Source organism: Macaca thibetana, chromosome 18 (assembly GCF_024542745.1).
Source record: "Macaca thibetana thibetana isolate TM-01 chromosome 18, ASM2454274v1, whole genome shotgun sequence".
Lineage (NCBI taxonomy): Eukaryota > Metazoa > Chordata > Mammalia > Primates > Cercopithecidae > Macaca > Macaca thibetana.
In genome coordinates this window covers 68186944-68208328 of record NC_065595.1, presented here as the reverse complement: position 1 = coordinate 68208328, position 21385 = coordinate 68186944, and the positions used below count along the sequence as shown (strand labels likewise).

The window sequence follows — 21385 nt, the reverse complement described above, 5'->3', positions numbered from 1 at the left end:
ACAAATTGTTTGTAGAGCATGTGTGTTTGAACAATATGAAACCTGGGCATCTTGAAAAAAGAACAGGATAACAGCAATGTTCAGGGAACAAGAGAGAGAAGACTTCTGGCCACCAGTGAGCCAGATGGAACAGAGCCGTATCTCTCTTCTTTCAAAGGCAAATAGGAGAAATATTGCCGAATTCTTTTTCTCAGCAAGGAACATCCCTGAGAAAAAGAATGCACCCCGAGGGTAGGTCTATACATGGCTCCCTTAGGGTGACCGCCTTTTACAATCGAAGAAGGGGTGAAATAAGCCCCGGTCTCCTGTAGTGCTCCCAGGCTTATTAGGACGAGGAAATTCCCACCTAATAAATTTTGGTCAGACAGGTTGTCTGCTCTCAAACCCTGTTTCCTGATAAGATGTTATCAATGACAATACGTGCCTGAAACTTCATTAGCAATTTTAATTTCGCCCTATCCGGTGGTCCTGTGATCTCGCCCTGCCTCCATTTGCTTTGTGATATTTTATTACCTTGTGAAGCATGTGATCTCTGTGACCCACACCCTATTCGTGTACTCCCTCCCCTTTCGAAAATCACTAATAAAAACTTGCTGGTGTTACGGCCGGGGGAACCTCACGGAAACTGCCGACATGTGATGTCTCCCCTGGACACCCAGCTTTAAATTTCTCTCTCTTGTACTCTTTCCCTTTATTTCTCAAACCAGCCTAGACACCTAGGAAATAGAAAAGAACCCACATTAACCATCGGGGGTGGGTTCCCGATACGCCTGCAGACCTCACCTCTCTCCAGGAGAACACTTCATCCTCCTTCCCCTGTCTTACTCTCTAAAGTCCTTGCCCTTTGTGAAATGAAATAATTCAAACTTAGAGCTGTTGGAACTTTAGATTCTTCTGAGCCTTGGGAGGAATGTGGCTATGTGGCCCGAGTCACGTGGCATGCAGCTGCAACATCTGCCCTTTTCTTTCCTATAAAAAACAAGAACCCCTTAGATCACTGCCCCTACTCATGGAGTAATAAAGTAATCTTCCTTGGAACGTAGTGTAAACTAAAAATAAAATCCTAAGTCCCCGACCAACTGAACAGACACCCTCTTGACAAAGGGGACCCCAGAAAAACCTTAAAAACGGAATTCCCAGTCACAATGGGAAGGGAGGTTGGACACCTCTTCTTATACCCTCTCCTTCTGGAGTTTAGGCACAGTAACTGATCAGTATTAACGTTAAAATAGAGATTATACAGCTGACAGAACAGACTTTTTGTGGCAATAAGATACCAAATCATAAACAAGACTAAGGCCATGCAAGGCAACGGTTAAGTCATATCTGCAAGCCATGAATCTTGCTACATAGCATTCTCATCATAAAACATTACTTTCTGGCCGGGCGCGGTGGCTCAAGCCTGTAATCCCAGCACTTTGGGAGGCCGAGACGGGCGGATCACGAGGTCAGGAGATCGAGACCATCCTGGCTGACACGGTGAAACCCCATCTCTACTAAAAAATACAAAAACTTAGCTGGGCGAGGTGGCGGGCGCCTGTAGTCCCAGCTACTCGGGAGGCTGAGGCAGGAGAATGGCGTAAACCCGGGAGGTGGAGCTTGCAGTGAGCTGAGATCTGGCCACTGCACTCTAGCCTGGGCCACACAGCGAGACTCCGTCTCAAAAAAACAAAAACAAAAACAAAAACAAAAACAAAAACAAAAAAACAAAAAACATTACTTTCTGCTGACTCCAAGTTTTAGACAGAGCCTTACTCCTTTAACCAATTGCAAAATAAAGAATCTCTGAATCTACCTATAACCCAGAAGTCTCCACTTCAAGATATCCCACCTTTTCAGGCCAAACCAACGTGTACCTTCCATTCACTGATTTATGTGTTTGCCTGTAATTCCGGCCTCCCTAAAGTGTACAAAACAAAACTGTAGCCCAACTTCCTTGGGTGCACTTTCTCAGGACCTGATGAGACTGTGTTTCCCTAGGCTTCAGTCATTCATATAGGCTCAGAATGGAACTCTTTAAAATAACTTACAGAGTTTGACTTTTCCGTTAATAGTAGCAATCTGTAACCAAATTGCTATAACATTGATATAGGAGTTAAGAGGAAATTATCTAGGCAGATAGTGACATTACTGGAGTCCTCAGTAAGGTTTTTTTTTTTAATGAAAAGCAGCCCCCAAATCCTTTTCTAACAAAGAGCGGCCTGTAAAATTGAGCTGCAGACATAGATAACCAAGCTGGAAGCTTGCACGGGTGAACGCTGGCAGAGAAAGCTACTTGGGATTAGGCATGTTCAAAATGGTGGCTCCATCTTTCCTTCTCCCTTTACCAGCCACTTGTACAGTAAGGAGCAGGCAAGATGGTGCTGGTCAACTGGAAAGCCCATTTGCATAATAAGATTAGGGTGGAGTGGCCAGCCTTCCCCATGTGCTATGTTACATCACACCTGATGGAACCAACCTGTGGGCCCTACGTAAATCAGACACTGCCTCCTCAAGCCTGCCTATAAAATCTAACGGACTCTTCCACCAGCCAGTCTTTTTCCTCTCAGGAGCCCCTCTCTCTTACTAGAGAGAACCGTTTTCCTTTCTCTTTCTTTTGCCTATTAAACCTCTGCTCCTAAAATCCTCATCTGTGTTCATGTCCGAAATTTTCCTGGCACGAAATGACGAACCGGGGTATTTACCCCAGACAATGCGGCCACTTCAACATGTGCACTGGTCTCCTATGGAAAATGTTGTAATCCTGCTAAAACTTCTCTGTCTCTGCCTACATAAGTGAAACCTGAACTTCTCCATCTTGGAAACACTAATCCCCGTCATTTGGAGTTGATGTCTCCCAGGTGGCCATCTTCAACCTTTGGGCTTGAATAAACTCCATACTTAGTCACATTTTCTGAACCTCATTATTTAAAATTGACTTAAAGCCTTATCTTTTACCCAACATTCACCCCTCCCATCTTTGCTTTCTTTATTATTTTGTTTGTTTATTATTTTTACCTCATCCTGGACTCCCCAAAGGCAACCCCTCCCATCTTTAAAGCCACCTTTGCAAAGGTTATGACTGACAGAAGCCTGGCATAGCTGACTCCATCTTGCTGCTAGCCCCACAGGCTGGCTGTCTTCGCTCATTCCTGGACATAGGCCAAGCTAATCGTGGGAGTAATTTAGTTTATAGTCTAACTTTGAAACAAGGATGATAATAGCTTCTCCCTAAAACTAACTTCCTCCTTGTTCAGGGACTGAAAACACCTTTGTAAAACTAATGAAAGGCCACAGGATTAAGATTATGGGCGGGGCCTGAATTCTGCTAAAATTTAAGCATAATTTCTATAATCCCTTACTGCTCAGCAGTCATGTGGCCAGGGGTCATAAGATTTGTGAGTTCCCCAGTTGCTCCTATAGATAACATCACTATTGTAGAACCTAAGAATGGCCTTTTGAGGTGTTTTTCAGATTGACCCCACCTGGACCCAGGTCTCCTGATTCAACCGGTCCTGTGGCCCCTACCCAGAGGTGGACTCAGCACACAAAGACTGTTTTCCATAACTCTATTATTACTGGTGGAGGGTGTCCAGGTTCTTGGCATGTTGAACAAAGAATTGGACAAAACACACCAACAAAGCAAGGAAAGAATGAAGCAACAAAAGCAGAGATGTATTGAAAATGAAAAATACACTCCACAGGGTGGGAGTGGGCCTGAGCATAGGAGCTCAAGAGCCTAGTTACAGAATTTTCTTGGGTTTAAATACCTTCTAGAGGTTCCTTTTGGTTACTTGGTGTATGCCCTATGTAAATGGAGAGGATATTTCCTGCCATAATGGAAGCGTTTCCATTTGATTTAGTTCTAGGAAGTCAGCGTGAATTGGCCTTATGTTCCCCGCCTCCAGATCCTGTTCTCCTGCCTCCTTATGATTGCATCCCCAACCAATCTGCAGCACCCATTCTCTAGTCCAGTGTCCACCAACTATCTTTGAAAAACTCTAGCTTCTGAGCCTGTGGAGAGAGTGACTTGAGTTCTCCCATGTGGCTGGCCTCAAGTTAAACTCTTTCTTTACTGCAATACCATGGACTCAGTGAACTGGCGTTGTCTGTGCAGTAGCAGGAAGAACCTGTTGGGTGACTACATCTTTTTTGGATGTACTAGTCTTCCACACCAAAGAGAAGTCCCAGCATCCTTGTCTGGTCCGTGTCCTGCAAATTCTGATGCTTTGGGTGTTTTAAGGATTTCAAAGGCTTATTTCTCAGCTCAAGAGACTAGTGAGATCTATAACCACACCTATTTGTAGTGTTTGTGTCTTTGGTTTCCTTACTTTGTAATAAAGAAATTTCTTTTCTCTAACCTTTGCTACTCAAAGCGTGTCCATCAGCTGGTAGTATTGGCTGGCCTAACCTGGGAGCTTGTTACAAACACCAAGACTCAAACTTCATCCTAGACATGAAGATCCCAGGTGATCATATGCACATTGAAGCTTCAGAAAGTCTGTTCTAAACAACCAGATGAGGCCAGGGATGGTGGCTCATGCCTGTAATTACAGCACTTTGGGAGGCCGAGGTGGGTGGATCACCCAAGGTCAGGAGTTTGAGACCACCCTGGCCAACATGGTGAAACCCCATTGCCACAAAAAAACCACACAAACGTTAGCTGGGCATGGCGGCAGGTGCCTGTAATCCCAGCTACTTGGGAGACTGAGGCAGGAGAATCGCTTTAACCTAGGAGCTGGATGTTGCCGTGAGCCAAAATTGTGCCACTCCACTCCAGCCTGGGTAAAAGAATGAGACTCTACTAAGAAAATAAAAATAATACTCTGATGTTGAAACTTTTCTTTGAGTTAGTCCTTCATCCTCAAATGACTTGAAACTGACCTTCATGGAACAAACATTTAATTCTGACAAGCATCAGTGTTTTGCCCTGATGTAGTTCACAGAACACCCTTCTGTATGATTCTGGTTCCATGGGAGCTATTTTACAGTTCTGTAAATCACTGTAAATCACCCGCCCACTCCACAGTGTAGGATGCAAATTATGTCCCGTCTGCTGGAGGTTCAATTAACTTCCCTCCCACTGTGGGAAAACCATTGTGCCTCAATTTGCATATCAATTTTCATACAACTGATCCATAAATTTGCTCTTTGGAGTTTCTTTTAAACTGGCTATAGTATTTGTCTGCTTCCCTCATGGGTAAAATAGAATCTTTACCATGGGTTCATTTTTAATATCTGTATGAGAGTCATGATCTTGTCTTTTTTGAAAACTACCATTTAACAGTGATAACTGCCTTTCTTCTCTTAGGTTACAGAGCAATGCTTCTACCTCAACACCACTGATGTTTTGAGACAGATAATTCTATGTGGTAAGGGCTGTCCTCTGCATTGCAGGATGGTAGCAGTCTCCCTGGCCTCTGGCCACTAGATGCTCCTAGCACTGCCTCCCGCCAAATGTCTTCAGACATTGTAAAATGTCCTCTCAGGGGGAAAATTACTCACCCACTCCCCAGGTTAGAACCACTGGTTTATCGTTAATAAACACGACAACACGTGTCACCGCTATTGAACTAACAGGGAAAATGCAGTTACAGAAATAGCACATTACTTTTTGATAATGAAGGAAATAAAAATATTTTACTCTAAAATACATTTCTTTGACATATTTCGAGATGGCTGCCAGAGAGCCAGCATACAGAAGTAGCCCTGCAAAGCTGTCTTTTGTGGGGAAAATTTGCATCTACAGAGAATCTGCATAGAGGAAGCCAGGCTCTCACTTGTCATAATCCAGGAAAGATGAACTAAGAATCTGTCAATTTTAAAGGTCTGAAAGAAACATTTAGCATCTATTCTTTCTGAGGGCTGCTGCCTGTGGTTTTATTTACATAACAAGACTTTCTTTGCTAGCCAGCTCTCATTCCCCTCCCCTCCCATAACCAGATTCATCACCATAGCCTTGTTTTGACCATGCTCTGAGCTCACACAGAAGCTTCTGCAACCCATTGGTGGGTTGGGTAATCACTCTGTGATGCTCCCCATATTTTGTATGCTTTTCCTCCAATTCATCTGACTTTTGTAAGTTGATTTTTCAGTAAACCTTCAGAAGAAGTTTTCCTTCTGCCCCTATAATATTTTCCTAAAAATAGAGGAATGAGCAAGCTGCTGGGAATATCATGTTTCACACATTATGAAAGGTCATGAGCAGGAGGAAAAACAAATAATACTGAAATCCAAAACACAAGCCAAGTGATACCACCTTTTGGCAGAAGTCCTTGGCATAAGGGCAATTTGGAGGCTGTAGCACCCTCAGGTCCTGAGGAACTGGCTGGGGGAGGCCACTGGTTACCACATGAAGGTAAGTATTTGCTTTGGGCTTAGATGGAATGAAAGAGGCTGAATGTCTGAGGTTGGTGCTGTGGGTGATATTCCTGAGCTTCCCTGTCTCCAGCCATTCCGACCCCAGGAGACCCCCCTGGACAATAGGTTGATTTAACATGCATTCATTCATTCACTCATTTGCTCACTCATTCATTAGCTGACTCTTGACCAGGGGCCAGGAGCTATGTGTCTGAGTGAGGGAAAACGTGAAATCGCCTTTGCAAATGTTATGACAGTGACAGAAATCTAGCAGGGCTGACTCCATCTTGCTGCTAGCCTCACAGTCTATCCTTGCTCATTCCTGGGTGTGGGCCAGCTAACAATGGGAGAAATTTAGTTTATATTTTAACTTTGAAGTGGGGATGATAATAGCCCCTCTCTGAAACTAACTACCTCCTCGTTCAGGGGACTGAAACCATCTTTGTAAAACCAGCGAAGGCCACAAGATTAGGATTATGGAAGGGGCCTGAATCTGCTAAAATGTAGGCATAGTTTCTTCCTTCCTCCCTGCCTTCCTCCCTCCCTCTCTCTCTTTTTCTTTCTTTCCTTTTTTCTTTTTCTTTTTTTTTTTTTTCAGTCTCACTCTATCACCCAGGCTAGAGTGCAGTGGCACTATCTCTGCTCACTGCAACCTTTGCCTCCCAGGTTCAAATGATTCTCAGGCCTCAGCCACTGGAGTAGCTGGGATTACAGGCATGTGCCACCACACCAGGGCCACACTGTGGCCCAGGCTGGAGTGCAGTGGTGTGATCTCAGCTCACTGAAACCTCTGCCTCCCGGGTTCAGGTGATCCTCCCACCTCAGCCTCCAGAGTAGCTGGGACTACACACATGGGCCACTATGCCTGGTTAATTTTTCTATTTTCAGTAGAGATGGGGTTTTGCCATGTTTCCCAGGCTGGTCTGGAATTCCTAGGCTCAATCAATCTGCCCACTTTGGCCTCCCAAAGTGCTTGGGATTACAGGGGTGAGCCACCACACCTGGCTTGTAGGCATAGTTTCTATAATCCTAATCCCTTACTGCTCAAGAGTCATGTGCCAAGGATCACAAGATTTGTGACTTCCCCAATTGCTCCTATAGATAACATCACTATTGTAGAACCTAAGATTGGTTTTTTTGGATGTCTTTCAGAATGACCTCACTGAGACCCATGACTCATGACTCAACTGGTCCTGTGGCCTCATGAAGGAGTGGACTCAGCACATAAGGGCTGTTTCCACACCCTGATGATTACATCCCCAACCAATCAGCAGCACCCATTCCCTAGTCCCCTGCCCACCAACTATATCCTTGAAAAACTCTTCCCTTTGAGCCTTCAGGGAGACTCATTTGAGTGATAACTCCAGTTCTGTCATGTAGCCAGCCTTGCGTTAATTTAACTATTTCTTTACTGCAATACCACAGTCTCAGTGAATTGGTTTTGTCTGTGCAGCAGTCAGGAAGAACCATCACGCGATTACAAAAGGGGTACAGAGGTAGATATGTTCTTTCTAGGGAGGATTCAGTCTACTGCTATAAGAATAGGGATGTGGTCATCATAGCAATGATTATAGCATTTATTGAGTGCTCTGTGCTCGTTGTGTATGGCCGTTTAATAATGCTCAGAGCAATTCTAAGAGGTAGGAATGACTGCTCTGCTTTCCATTGAGGAAATTCAGGAAGGCTAAGTAACTTGTCCAAAATCACACAGCTTAGGACAGAGCAGGGACTGGAATGTAAGCTGTGCTTGGTCCACTCTGTTAAATCACTGTCCCTCCCCCACTCCACCCTCTGTAATAGACACACAATCATTCCACCAGAGCACAGAGCATGCAGGCTAAGAGAGGAGAGCTTCTTGAAGGAGATGACATTTGAACTGGGCCTTGAAACATGAGTACTCATTCATCAAACATTTATGGGGCATCTTCGTGGGCTCAAGGACCCTGCACTGTGAATTTAAAACTAGGCTTTAGGCCAGGTATGGTGGCTCATGCCTATAATCCCAGCACTTTGGGAGGCCAATGCAGGCCGATCACCTGAGTTCAGGAGTTTGAGACTAGTCTGGCCAACATGGTGAAACCCCATTTCTACTAAAAATACAAAAATTAGCTGGGTGTGGTGGCGTGTCTGTAGTCCCAGCTATCAGGAGGCTGAGGCAGGAGAGTTGCTTGAACCTGGGAAGCGGAGGTTGCAGTGAGCTGAGATGGTGCCACTGTACTCCAGCCTGGGAAACAGAGTGAGACTCTGTCTCAAAAAAGAAAACAAAAAGTAAAAATAATAAATAAATAAATAAAACTAGGCTTTCACTCTTTCAGATTTTTGCCATTTAAGAGTCTATTTCCTATCCTCTTCCATTTTATGTGTAAGTCGTATAACTCAAAATTGGTGGTGGTGGGATGGGGTGCTATTGTGAATAATGCTGCAATAAACATTCATGCACAAGTCTTGGTGTAAATCCTTGCTTTCAGTTCTTTGGGTGTATATCCAAGAGTTGAATTTCTAGGTTATATATTAATTCTATGTTTATCTTTTTTTTAGTAACCACCAAACTGCTTTCCACAGCAGCTGTATTGTTTTGTATTCCCACCAGTAATGCACTTGCATTCTAATTTCTTTACATCCTGTCCAATATTTATTTTCTATTTTCTATTTTTAAAAATAATAGCCAATCTTGTGGGTATGAACTGATATCTCATCATAGTTTCAATTTGCATTTCCCTAATGACTAGTGATGAATATCTTTTCATCTGCTTATTGATGTCTATTCAAGTCCTTTGCCTATTTTTTAATTGGGTTGCTTATTTTTTGTTGTTGTTGAGTGCTTTATATTTTCTGGATATTAATCCCTTATCAGACAGATGACTTGCAAATATTTTTCCTCATTCTGTGGGGTTTGTTTTTTACTCTTTTGATAGTATCCTTTGATATGCAAAAGTTTTAAATTTTGATGTAGTCCTATTTATTTATTTATTGAGAAGAAGTTTCACTCTTGTTGCCCAGGCTGGAGTGCAGTAGCGTGATCTCGGCTCACTGCAACCTCCGCCTCCCAGTTTCAAGTGATTCTCCTGCCTCAGCCTCCTGAGTAGCTGGGATTACAGATGGCTGCCACCATGCCCACTAATTTTTTTTTTTTTTTTTTGTATTTTTACTAGAGACAGGGTTTCACCATGTTGACCAGGCTGCTCTCAAACTCCTGACCTCAAGTGATCTGCCTACCTCAGCCCCCCAAAATGCTGGGATTACAGGCATGAGCCACTGCACTTGGCCTGTTTATTTTTCATAGACTATGCTTTTGGTGTCATACCCATGAAATCATTGCCAAATCTAATGTCATGAAGGTTTTCTCCAGTGTTTTTTTCTGAGTTTTATAGTTTTAGGTCTTACATTTAGACCTTTAACCCATTTTTAGTTAATTTTTGTTTATGTTGTAAGGTCTAAGTTCATTCTTTTGCATATGGATATTGTAGGTGTGGAAAAAAGTATTTTTCTCTACCCATCTTAGGTTCTCCAGCTGGGGTCCCGCAAATAAGACTGGACAATGGCAGATTAACAGAGGACCAAACAGAAGTTCATTAACGTGTTCGTTGCACAAGTACACATGGAAGCGCCTGGAGATGAATTACTCAAAAAAGAGGTTAGATCATGGTTTCAAATATCTTCTTAGGCTAAAACGAAAGGGGCTTTGGGCTTCTGAGTTGGGGAGGCAAGTTACAGAAACAAGACCAGTGAAATTATCATTGTTTAGTAAGGTATGTTATACAGATTTAAGTTGGTGCCATCTCCATTGATTAGAGTAAATGTCCTTTTCTTTCTGGTATAGGAGACTCAGAAGTCATCTCTGCAAGGGGAAATTTCCTTTAAAAAATAAAAGAAAAACTTGCACACTGTTTTTAGAGCTTTTCCTTTGTCTGTGTGTTCTCACTGGCCTTAGCTTGAGACAATCCACATGCCAAAAAGGCGTATTTGTGGTGGTATAATGCCACACTAAAATCTAGTGCCCTTTAGTGTCCAGCTTTTCCAGCATCATTTGTTGAAAACACTGCCCTTTGCCCAATTTAATGATCCTGGCACCCTTGTCAAAAATCAATTGACCATATGTGCCTGGTTTATTTCTGGGTTATCTATTCTCTTCTGTTAGTCTATGTATTTGTCTTCTTGCCAGTACCATATTGTTTTGATTACTGTAGCTTTCTAGTAAGTTTTGAAATTAGGAAGTGTGACTTCTCTAACTTTGTTCTGCTTTTTGAAGATTGTTTTGGCTACTCGGTGTCTCTGAGATTCCATATGAATTTGGGGATGAGTGCCACTACTGGTTTTAATGATATAATTCCTAGGGTACTTTTTAGTATTCAGAAGTTCAGCTCTCATTTGATGCTTTAAATTCTCTCTACTAAATCATTATCAGGGCTCAGAAAATGCAACCCCAAACTTCTTTGAACTGAAGATGATGGGGTGGATCTCAGAAGCAAGAAGGTTACCCCAGCCTTTCTGTGTGACAGCTGGACATAAAGGAATTCTCTGATCTACCTTCCCTGGAAGGAGATCTTAAGACCCTCATGTGCAGGTGGCTTGCCCTGTACCTGGAGGAAAGGACAGAGAGGCCAAGAAGTACCTGAACAGACAAGCCTTGCTGAGTTCCCTACAGTTTAGTACCATTAGGTCATACCTGCTTTTTGTACAATCACATTTCTATATGACTGTCCATTCTTCATAACATCCAAGCATAAAAATACACTTTTCTCTGGTTCTTTGGGTCTTCCTTTCTGAAGGTTCCCATGTCATGTAAAACTCTGTTAAATAAATTTGTACCTTTTCTCTTATTAGCCTGTATTTTGCTATAGGGGTGTCATTTTGGTGAACTAAGGTAGCGTGAAGCTTTTTATCATTTGAAGAAATACAGGTAGCAAGCAAGGGAGCAATAAGCAGGTTTCTATTCCTATTGTAACTCCTATTATAAGAGTTTTAAATCTTTTTAGCCCTGGGAACCATTTTCCAAACATGGCCCCAGGATCAAATCCATGCCACACTTGCACGGGCACATGTACCAGTTTTGTCATCTCTCTAACTATGTCTTCAACTACTTGCCCTTGATCATCTATGTGTAGACAGCAATTAGTAAGGTTAAATTTTCTACAGACCTCTCCTTCAGCTGTTAGCAAGTAGTTGAGAGCCAATCTATTCTGATAGCATTTCTCATCGGAGCTTCTTGCCAGGCCAGAATAGTCAAGGCTCTGCCAGTCTTATTAGTGATTATTTCTAAGACAGTTTGTAACCGTATGATTTGGTTGAGCGTGTAAATGGGGGTCTGGCATCCCCATGAGCTATCTTGTGCCCAAGTACCAGGCCTGTAATATTGTATTATTCTCTCAGGGGGCCATTCATCATCTTTTAAATTTTTTATAACTATGCTTCTCTTTTTGCAGGAAGCCCAGACAGGGAAGCCCAGCAGTTCACCTGTTTTTATGGGCAGTAGGAAGAAAGATGGTTTAATAGTGCCAATAACACAACTACTTTCCCACTGGTCGGGTAATTTGGTGTAAGCTCCATGCCCACATGTCCAGTATAATCCAGTGGGGGCTGTCCAGTCCCGGTGGGACTCCGGGTGGGTTCACACAGTTTGCAACTTCGGGAATTTACTAAATGGATTTTTCTTAGTGTGGTTTGAACTCCACTAGGTGGCTGTTTTTGGAGTATTATTGTACAGTTTTTGCCTAAGGCAGCTGAATCTTCCTACAGGAAGGGTGAAGTCCTTCCTTACTCTTGCTATATACAGTATTGTCTAATGATTGAGGCTTTTAGGACCTAGAAGTTATCAGGTGATTCTTCTGAGCTGGGAATTCATCAGGAACTGGGTCTGTAGGTACAAATTCTCGGGCTTCCCATGGCCATTGATCTCCTATTACAGTTCTTCTACATACATAAAATGAAGTGACATTGAGAGACTGGGCTACATGCTCAGCTAATTGCAAAAACAAATTTTTTGTTTTTCCTGGAATTTCTGGTACTGGCACATTCAGTTCATCATAGAAGGTTTGACATATTGGCTCAGGAGAGCGTTTATAAACTTCTCCTCAAACCACGATATTTACTCGAGGATCTAGTCCAGCCCTCTCATTTTCTAGGGTTATACGCTCCCCTTTTTTCCAGCGAGAATCAAAGGGGTTGGTTATTACTAATTCTGAGGGGTTACACTGACCACTGGTACAGGAAGGGCCACTTTTCCTTTTCTGAAGGTGGACAGGATCTTTTTTATTTTTTATCCAAGTAGCCTAAATGACACAAGACCAGTATCCACATTCATTTCCACACAGTCCTAATTCTGAAAAATGTACCTATTTTCTGCCATATAGCCTCTTTCCTAATTAAAATAATTGCATTCTATCCCTAACTTATTACTTTGAATGACAGCACAGACATCAAACTTCAAGGTGACTTGTTTGGGCACCCTTTTTTCTTTCGTTTTGGCTAACACTTTACTTATATCATTTATGAGCCTCCACAAGTCCTCAGTCCTTAATCTTATTTAAAAAACTGTGGTCATGGGAGGCTAAGATGGGTCAAAACACACATCAGGTTGGTCATTTCCTGGGCTACATACCTTGCATAGAATAGCATTATACAAACAAGTTTTTTTTTAGAGTCCCGGTACACTTATAATGATCGTAAAATTATAGGACTGCAGCAACTTTTTGTCCTACCTCCATGACTTGGTGTATACACTGGGAACAGTCCTCAGTCTGAGGAAGGTCAGTTAAAGTCCTTACTGTACAATTCTAAATTTTAAGGAAAATGAGTCCTGCGATGTTTTCTCATGCTTTAGCCATGCGTGGACCAGTGAGCTTCTGAGTATGACTGGAGCAGGGCATGTCGTCTTCTTCAGAGTCACTTTGCAGGGGTTGGCGAGGCTGCTCCCGTCCACATACCACTCACAGTATACTGATGTTCAAGGATGGTTTCAGAGGTTGGGCCTGCTAGAATAAACTGAGTCCAGCACTTCTACACAGCTATGTTCACCTGGGGTCTCTGATACTGGGAGCAAGGTGGCGGGGTTTAGGGTGTTACAAACTTCAATGGTTATGTGGGGATTTTCACATAGCAAGCTTTAGTACTTGGTTAATCTAGCATTTGTTAACCAATGATGTCCTTCGGTAGTCATTAAAGTTACCACAGCATGGGGGGGGGCCTTTATATTCAGGTTTTGCCCAAGGGTTAGTTTATCTGCTTCTTGTGCTAACAGGGCTGTTGCTGCCAGGGCCCTTAAACATGGGGGCCAGGCTTTGGAAACCTCGTCTAGTTGTTTTGAGAGATAGGCCACTGGCATTGGTCAGAGCCCCACAGTCTAACTGCCATTTTTTCTCTTTCTGACACATAGGGTGTAAAGGGTTTTGTCAGGTCAGGTAGCCCCAGGGCTGGGGCCGACATGAGTTTTTCTTTTAACTCATGAAAAGCTCTTTGCTGTTGGTTGTAATAGATGTAGTTTATCTAATTTACATTTTTATTAACTCTCACCTACCAAAATATTGACTCAAATCCTGTAGCTATTTGATTTCAAGCTTTAAATTGATCTGGTATTCCCCATGAGACTCTAATTGTGTCTAAATGGACGTGAGAGTCAAAAGACCCATAAGGGGCTTCTCTTGCTTTATGACATCTTATTTTTTCTCCCTCTGGTTGATGAAATGCCAAGGTGAAAGGGATAACCAACTGGACTAAAGCACAAGTGCCACTCCAGTTATTCGGCAGAGTGCCCAGTAAAGGTCCACCACAATACCACCACACATCACAGAAAAACTGGGTGATACCTCTTTAACTTTAGCTAATATGTTTACACACAGAATGTTTTTTATAATTAATGTTTTAAAGCTTGCTTAAACTTTCAAAACAATTTTTTTAACCTTTTAATGTAGGTAAAAATTTACATTCTTATGCTGTTGTAACCAAGCGAGTTAGAGAGATGCCACACTTTGAGACAAATTCAGGAGTCCTTTATTAGCCGGTGACCGAGAGACAGCTAATGCTCGAAATTCTCTCGGCCCCGAAGAGGGGGTTAGATTTTCTTTTATATTTTGGTTTAGAGAGGGGAGGGGGATTTTAGCTGTAGCAATCTTACAGAAGTAAAACAGACAAAAAAGTTAAAAAGACAAATGGTTACAGGAAAACAAACAGTTCCAGGTGCAGGGGCTTTAAATTCATCCCAAGGTGATAGGTGTGGGAGCTCTGGATGTTATCTGCTGGACACAAATGTGGGGGCTTTATGGTACTATCTCCTGAGCAAATTCCTGGAAACTGCAGGCATTACTTGCCTCAGTACCTTATCAGTTAATTGCACTCTTTGATATGCTGAGAGTCAGCTTGCACAAGTTAAGTCTTTGAGGAAAGGGATGGGTAAGGAGCCCTTGATGTCTTGCAAATGAAGGAGCCAAATGGAGTCCCTCAGGTTTTCTCAGCTAAGGGTGAGTCTTTTTACATTAAAACAAGGTGAGGTATCTAACAAGGTGTGGTTTCTAAGGGAGAGTCTATTCATGTTAAAACAAAGTTAGGTATTACAATGCCTCCTTATAATCCTTTACCAAAGGTATATTTTACTTTTCGTATACACCTTGCACACAAACTGTTTTTTTCCCAATAGTTTTACATTCAGGAGGCCTAGTTACTTTTAAATTATACAATATTTCTTGCATAAATTCTTTTTTTATAACATTTTTCTCTTTAACGACTTTCATAGACAATTCTTCGACATGCCTCAACTTTCTGACTTATTGCAAACATTTCTTTCTTTAAACAACCAGTTAATTTATTTCAGGACAAGAATTTACCATATAACACTCTTTTTACATAAATTCTTCCCCCCCTTTCCCCACCTCCTTTTTTTTTTTTTCGAAGATGATAACCATTCTTTTCTAAAGCAAACTTCCTTTATGTCTGTGGACTAGACTGTCTAAGGCCACAAGATTAGAAGTTACTATAATACATGTTACACTGTTAACTTTTAGCAAACTTTACTTCTGTTGAAAACCTTGTAAATTTGGGATTTTAATTATCTTTTGCTATTAATAAGACCTCGTTTTGTCCAAATTAACTTAGATTTGGTATAGATGGCTTTTCTTTTTTCCCTCAATTACCTGGGAGGAACCATCGATCGTCCTGTCCTGAAGGGAGTTCCTCCTAGGTCTGGTCAGACCTTTTTATGGTAATTAAGATTTAGATTCCCTGTTAGGAAACCTGCTGGGTTAAGGGAATTTTCAGTGGTTAATGTTAAAACATCCTTTTTCCCCCCCGCCGCCCCCCGCACCTTAGGATACTTCTGAACTGGTGAGGGTGAGGTGTACTCACAATGAGGTTTCCTCTAAAAGTTTTTTTGTACTTTTTACTGTTAGCAAAGCAGTTGCCGCTACAGACTGAATGCATTTGGGCCACCTGTGGGTTACCGGGTTAAGGATTTTTGATAGGAAGGCCTCAGTGCTTTCAGGATATGCCCTTGTTTACACTGACAGCAAAATGGTATTGGAGTGTTATAGGGTTATGGAGAATACCTTCAATTATTAATTATAGGTTTTAAATTTAACTTGGCTTTTAAAAGAATAGGGTACATTGTTTTTTGGTTTTTGTTTTTTTTTTGAGACAGAGTCTTGCTCTGTCGCCCAGGCTGGAGTGCAGTGGCATGATATCCACTCACTGCAAGCTCCGCCCCCCAGGTTCATGCCATTCTCCTGCCTCAGCCTCCCGGGTAGCTGGGACTACAGGCGCCCGCCACCACGCCCGGCTAAATTTTTTTTATTTTTAGTAGAGACGGGATTTCACCATGTTAGCCAGGATTGTCTCGATCTCCTGACCTAGTGATCCGCCCGCCTCGGCCTCCCAAAGTGCTGGAATTAGAGGAGTGAGCCACCATGCCTGGCCTGGTTTTTTTTTTTTTCATTACTACTTGTATATCTCTCTCTTTCTTTTTCTCTTTGGTTTTCTGTCTCTTCTTCTCTTTGACTTTCCTTTTGCCTCTGTCTCTTTCTCTCTCTCTCTGCCTCTCTCTCTCTCTCTCCCTCTTTCCTTGACTTCCACTTTGTCTCTCTGTCCCTTCCTGTTTCTCTGTCTGCTGGTCTTTCCTTGCCTCTGTCAGCCCCTTATGCTGCTGTTCTCTCAACCACTGTTGGCGGGAGGCTAAAACCAGCTGTAACCAAGTGTCTATGTATGGAAACTGGTCTAGGTACCCTGGCTTACAGGTTACCTTGTGCCATACCTTTGAAACAAGGGACCCATCCAGGCTTCCTTCTGATTGCCAACCCATCTCTAATGCTGGCCAGTCTGTCTTACACAAAGTTTTAAGTTTTCCTGGTGTCATAGTACTCTATAGCCTCCCTTAAATCCTTTCTTGAAATTTTTCAGCATAGTTCTTAGTGGGGTGGGCTTACTTTGTGCCTGACTTATGCTTCTTCGAGACAAAACACCACGCTCACACCATAGGCACACCACAAAACAAAGAACGGGTAAAAAGGGTACACACACACTCTTACAGTTTATACCAAACCAGAATCAAAACCAAAATCAGAGTATCAAGAAATCCAAGCCAGGTCAAAACCAAAACCAAAGTATCAAGCTATCCAAGTCAAGTCAAAAACAAAAACCAAAGTGCCGGTACAGGCACACTGTGGGTGATCAGGCCACGCTTCCACTCAAATGGAGTGGGCAAGTTCCAAAGAGTAGTCTTACCAAGTTTCAGATGTCCGGACTCCAAGTACCAGTTCCTTCCAGGTGTTCAGCCACTGTGCTGATCCTCCACAGGGGCCTGCCATGCGCTGCTCTGGCGAGGCATTCCACTGGGGCAATTGTCTACTCAGGAGCACTCTCAGGATCTGCTTCGCTCAAGCTGGCCGGAGTCCCTCGCAGGGATGCTCCATAGGGCAGGCCTAAGCAGCCTAAGGGGTTGCCTCGACCATCCGTTAATCACCTCGTTTCCCAGTCAGGGAACCAAGAAATGTAGCAGGACAAGCCGCAGACAAAACCCCTCAGACACTGAGTTAAAGAAGGAAGGGCTTTATTCAGCAGGGAGCTTCAGCAAGACTCACATCTCAAACAATCAAGCTCCCTGAGTGAGCAATACTTGTCCCTTTTAAGGGCTCACAACTCTGAGGGGGTCCGTGTGAGGGGGTCTTGATCGATTGAGCAAGCAGGGGGTGCATGACTGGGGACTGCATGCACCAGAAATTAGAACGGAACAGAACAGGACAGGGATTTTCACAGTGCTTTTCTATACAATGTCTGTAATCTATAGATAACATAACCAATTAGGTCAGGGTTGAATCTTTAACTACCAGACCCAGGGTGTGGCTCTGGGCTATCTGCTTGTGAATTTCATTTCTGCCTTTTAGTTTTTACTTCTTCTTTCTTTGGAGGCAGAAATTGGGCATGAGACAATATGAGCGGTGATCTCTTCCCTTATTCCGAGTAGCTGGGATTACAGGCATGCACCACCACCACGTCCAGTTAATTTTTTCATTTTTAGTAGAGATGGGGTTTCACTTAAAATTTTTAGTGTATAAATAGGAAGGCTGAGTGTGGTGGCTCATGCCTGTAATCCTAGCATTTGGGGAGACCAAGGCTGGAGGATCACTTGAAACCAGGAGTTTGAGACCGCCCTGGGCAAAATAGCTGGACCTTATCTCAACAAAAAAATTTAGCTGGATATGGTGGCTCACACCTGTAGTCCCAGCTACTAGGGAGGCTAAGGAAGGAAGATCGCTTGAGCCCAGGAGTTCAAGGCTGCAATGAGCTACGATTGTGGTACTGCACTCTAGTCTGGGAAACAGAACGAGACCTTAACTCTTAAAAAATAAAACAATAAATGGGGAAAGTTGCACTTCTAAAAATAACCTCATATGTATCTACTTGTCAGATCTGCTAAGTATTTCTACTTGTAAGGGCATAACTATCCTTTTTCTCACTCATACATATATTTAAACACTAAATTAGTCAATGCTACTAGGCCTGCCTTTTATTTCCCAGAATAGTGTGTGTTTGGAGAAAATCTAGAGGCATCTGACTCTTACAACAAAATGCAAAAACAAAGCATTCTTAGGCAACTGGGTGTTTTAAAAAAGAATGAAACAACCAAACACAACTGTGGTCTTTGGCTAACTTTCTAGAGAAAAGAAAACAAGCCATCTGCCGGTAACAGGAGGCTCTGGGGATGGCTGATCACAGGGCCGAATGAAACATTCATAGTAATTAGTGGCAGCACCAAAATAGAAACTTCAGCAGTGCTTTTCCCGTTGTTATGGTGACAGCCCCCCAACAGCCCACCTCCCCACAAAGGGCCTGGCTTGGTGCGTTCTGCGGCCTTCCATCTGGTGTCCTCCCATTGAATGCAGGGAAACTAAACTCACTGCTCATTGGTCCCCTCGGGGTTGTGTGTGTGCTGGGCTGCCAAGAGGAGGAGGGCGTGGACTGGAAGATTCCACAGGGCTGGGCCAAGGCTGTCCCCAGTGCTCAGCCAGAGCCACAGGAGAGCAGCTGATCGCCCAGGCCGCCAGACAGGTGCTGCCAAGGGGCCGAAAATTCACTGATGTCAGGAGACGGCACCCGGGTGATGATGAATGAGGCCTGGCCTGTGGCCAACAGGTTCTTAACCTGCCGGTGCGGCAGGGGGGAGTGCTCCCTAGGGCTTCCAGTTACCTGAGCGGCCCACGCATCTGCACCCTCTTGTTGAGCAATTTCCGTAGGTCCTTCAGAAGTTGTTAAGTGTCAACATTCTTGTTGCTCTGCTAAAAATCTAAGAATTTGGCCAAAAAGTCTGGTTTGCTCCTGCTCAAAGATTGAAGAAATAGAAATTGGGCTGCTTATTTTCCTTAGTCTTATTTTGGAGGTCAATGTTTAAAACATTGATTTGAGCATATCAATATCACATGCTGCTGTCAATGCCCTGTCTCTGGAGTCTCCAGGGGCTGCAAATTGAGGAAACTGTCTGCAGTATTTGTGTAATGGATAGAATTGATATAATTTGTCTGCTGCCTAGTGAGATGATCTCATGACATTTCTGGGTAAAGGCTACTGATAGGAAACACACACTTTCTTTTTTTTTTTCCTCGAGACAGGGTCTCATCCTGTCACCTAGCCTGGAGTGCAGTGGTGCAATCATAGCTTACCGAAGCCTCAAACTCAAGGGCATAAGTGTTCCTCCTACTTCAGCCTCCTACATAGCTGGGATTACAGGTGTGCACCATCACACCTGGCTAATGCTTTATTTTAATTTATTTTTGTAAAGATGGGGTCTGGCTATGTTGTCCAGGCTGGTCTCAAACTCCTGGCCTCAAGCAATCTTCCCACTTTGGCCTCCGAAACTGCTGGGATTACAAGCATGAGCCATTGTGCCTGGCCTCAGGAACACAGGCTTTCAAGCCACAGCAGTCCCTATTTATATAAACCACAGCCTCAGGGTCTGCAAAGTAGGTGGCTAGCCTTTTTTCTTTGCCAGAGCCTACCTGGGGGTTGATAATCTGCACATAGGTTGGATACAGTCCTGTGAAATAGAATCATTTTGGGTAGCAATTTACTAGATGATCGACTGTTAGAGCTGGAAGCTCTCAGGAGTTATCTAGTCACATTTCTCAGAAAAGCAAATGGGTCAGTGAACTGCTGCTTACAGGCAGAGCAGGGCTTGGGGTCCTAGCACCTCCCTCCATCCCAAAGCCCTCTATAGTCTAATTTAATTGGAGATGTTTGCACATGTATAGTGTGTGTGTGGCGGGGCGGAGGATGGGTGTGTCAGATGGACTAAAAAGAGAATAGATGTGGCAAATTCTGGTCTAGTAGGAAAGATGAGACACAGGAGTATGTCCCAGCTGGAAAGTGTTCTAAGGCTGATGAGAAGCACATGTGGTGTCATGTGACCCTCTCCTCGGTGGGTCCCCCGTATGGTGCTGGAGAAAAATAGTGACAACCATAGGTTCTTAGTTGGAACAGATTCCAGTTATAAAAGACAGATTAACAAGAAAAAACCCAACAGTTTATTCACATGTTTGTTTCACATACACATGGAATCACTCAGAAACTGAGTAGTTCTCAAAGAAGTGGCTTTGATTTCAGCTTATATAGCATCCTCAACAAAGAACACTAAATTCATTTAAAAGTGAAAGCAAGTTTATTAGAGAAGTAAAGAAACAGAAGAATGGCTCCTCAATAGACAGAGCAGCAGTATGAACTGCCTGACTGAATATACTTATGGTTTTTCTTTCTTATATGCTAAACACAGGGAGGGCAATTCATGGGTTTTTTTTGTCTCTCCAACCCCCACTTTTATTAAAAACCAATCATGGTAGACTGATTTGTTTGCAAGATAAGTTTTAACCTGACTACACTTGGCCTGATTATTTGTATAAAGTGCATGAAGAATAATTATTCACCATACAGGCTCTTTTAAAACTGGCTTTGATGGAACTTTGTTCCACAAGGAATCTCAGATTGGACCTCTCAAAGTCTTGAGCCCAGCCACGGGTTTGTACTTGCAAATAACTGCCTGAGGGGTAAATTCCTCTCCTCTTGAGGTCCCAAGATAACTTGCAGCTCCTGGGCCTGTCAGAAAGTGACATTCTTTATTCTTTACCTACCGCAGGTCAGGAACCTTGTACAAAGACTGTGTAGACAAGGAATGAGACTAGCTTTCCCTAGGGGCTTTTATTGGCTCTATAAGTCAACTTTGATTCCTTAAAGCACTCTGTTTATATTTAAAAGAATACCATTCCAGCCAAGGCCCTGATAAAATAACCAGTTTCTCCAACTGTGTCCTGTTACAAAGAAAACAGATTTTTATTGCACTTATGCAAATAACTATATTGCCATAAGTTAAGAATACTCATGAATAGTTTTGAAATTCTAGAGAAATCAGGTAGAAGGAGGGAGCTACGCTCCAAATTTTGCTCATAGGTGTATGCTCCACTCAATTGCCAAAAGCTGTAAATAGTAACCCCCAAAAAGTTTTCTTGGCTCTGAAAAACAAAACAGAAAGGATTGACAATATTTCAAGCAGAAACCCACTCTGTGCGTTATCTGTTTACTG

General features: G+C 43.0%; 1 protein-coding gene and 1 long non-coding RNA gene across 2 annotated transcripts in view; one reads left to right on the top strand and one right to left on the bottom strand.

The window, feature by feature from the left end:
- Positions 1-21385, bottom strand: part of NDUFV2 (NADH:ubiquinone oxidoreductase core subunit V2) — a 335006-nt gene that overhangs the window by 180036 nt on the left and 133585 nt on the right. The window lies entirely within an intron of this gene.
- LOC126941139 (uncharacterized) overlaps positions 1-21385 on the top strand; it is an 82236-nt gene that overhangs the window by 20838 nt on the left and 40013 nt on the right. Inside the window, exon 2 of the long non-coding RNA XR_007721092.1 lies at positions 9842-9973. This is a non-coding gene — a long non-coding RNA (uncharacterized LOC126941139). The remainder of the gene's footprint in view (positions 1-9841; positions 9974-21385) is intronic.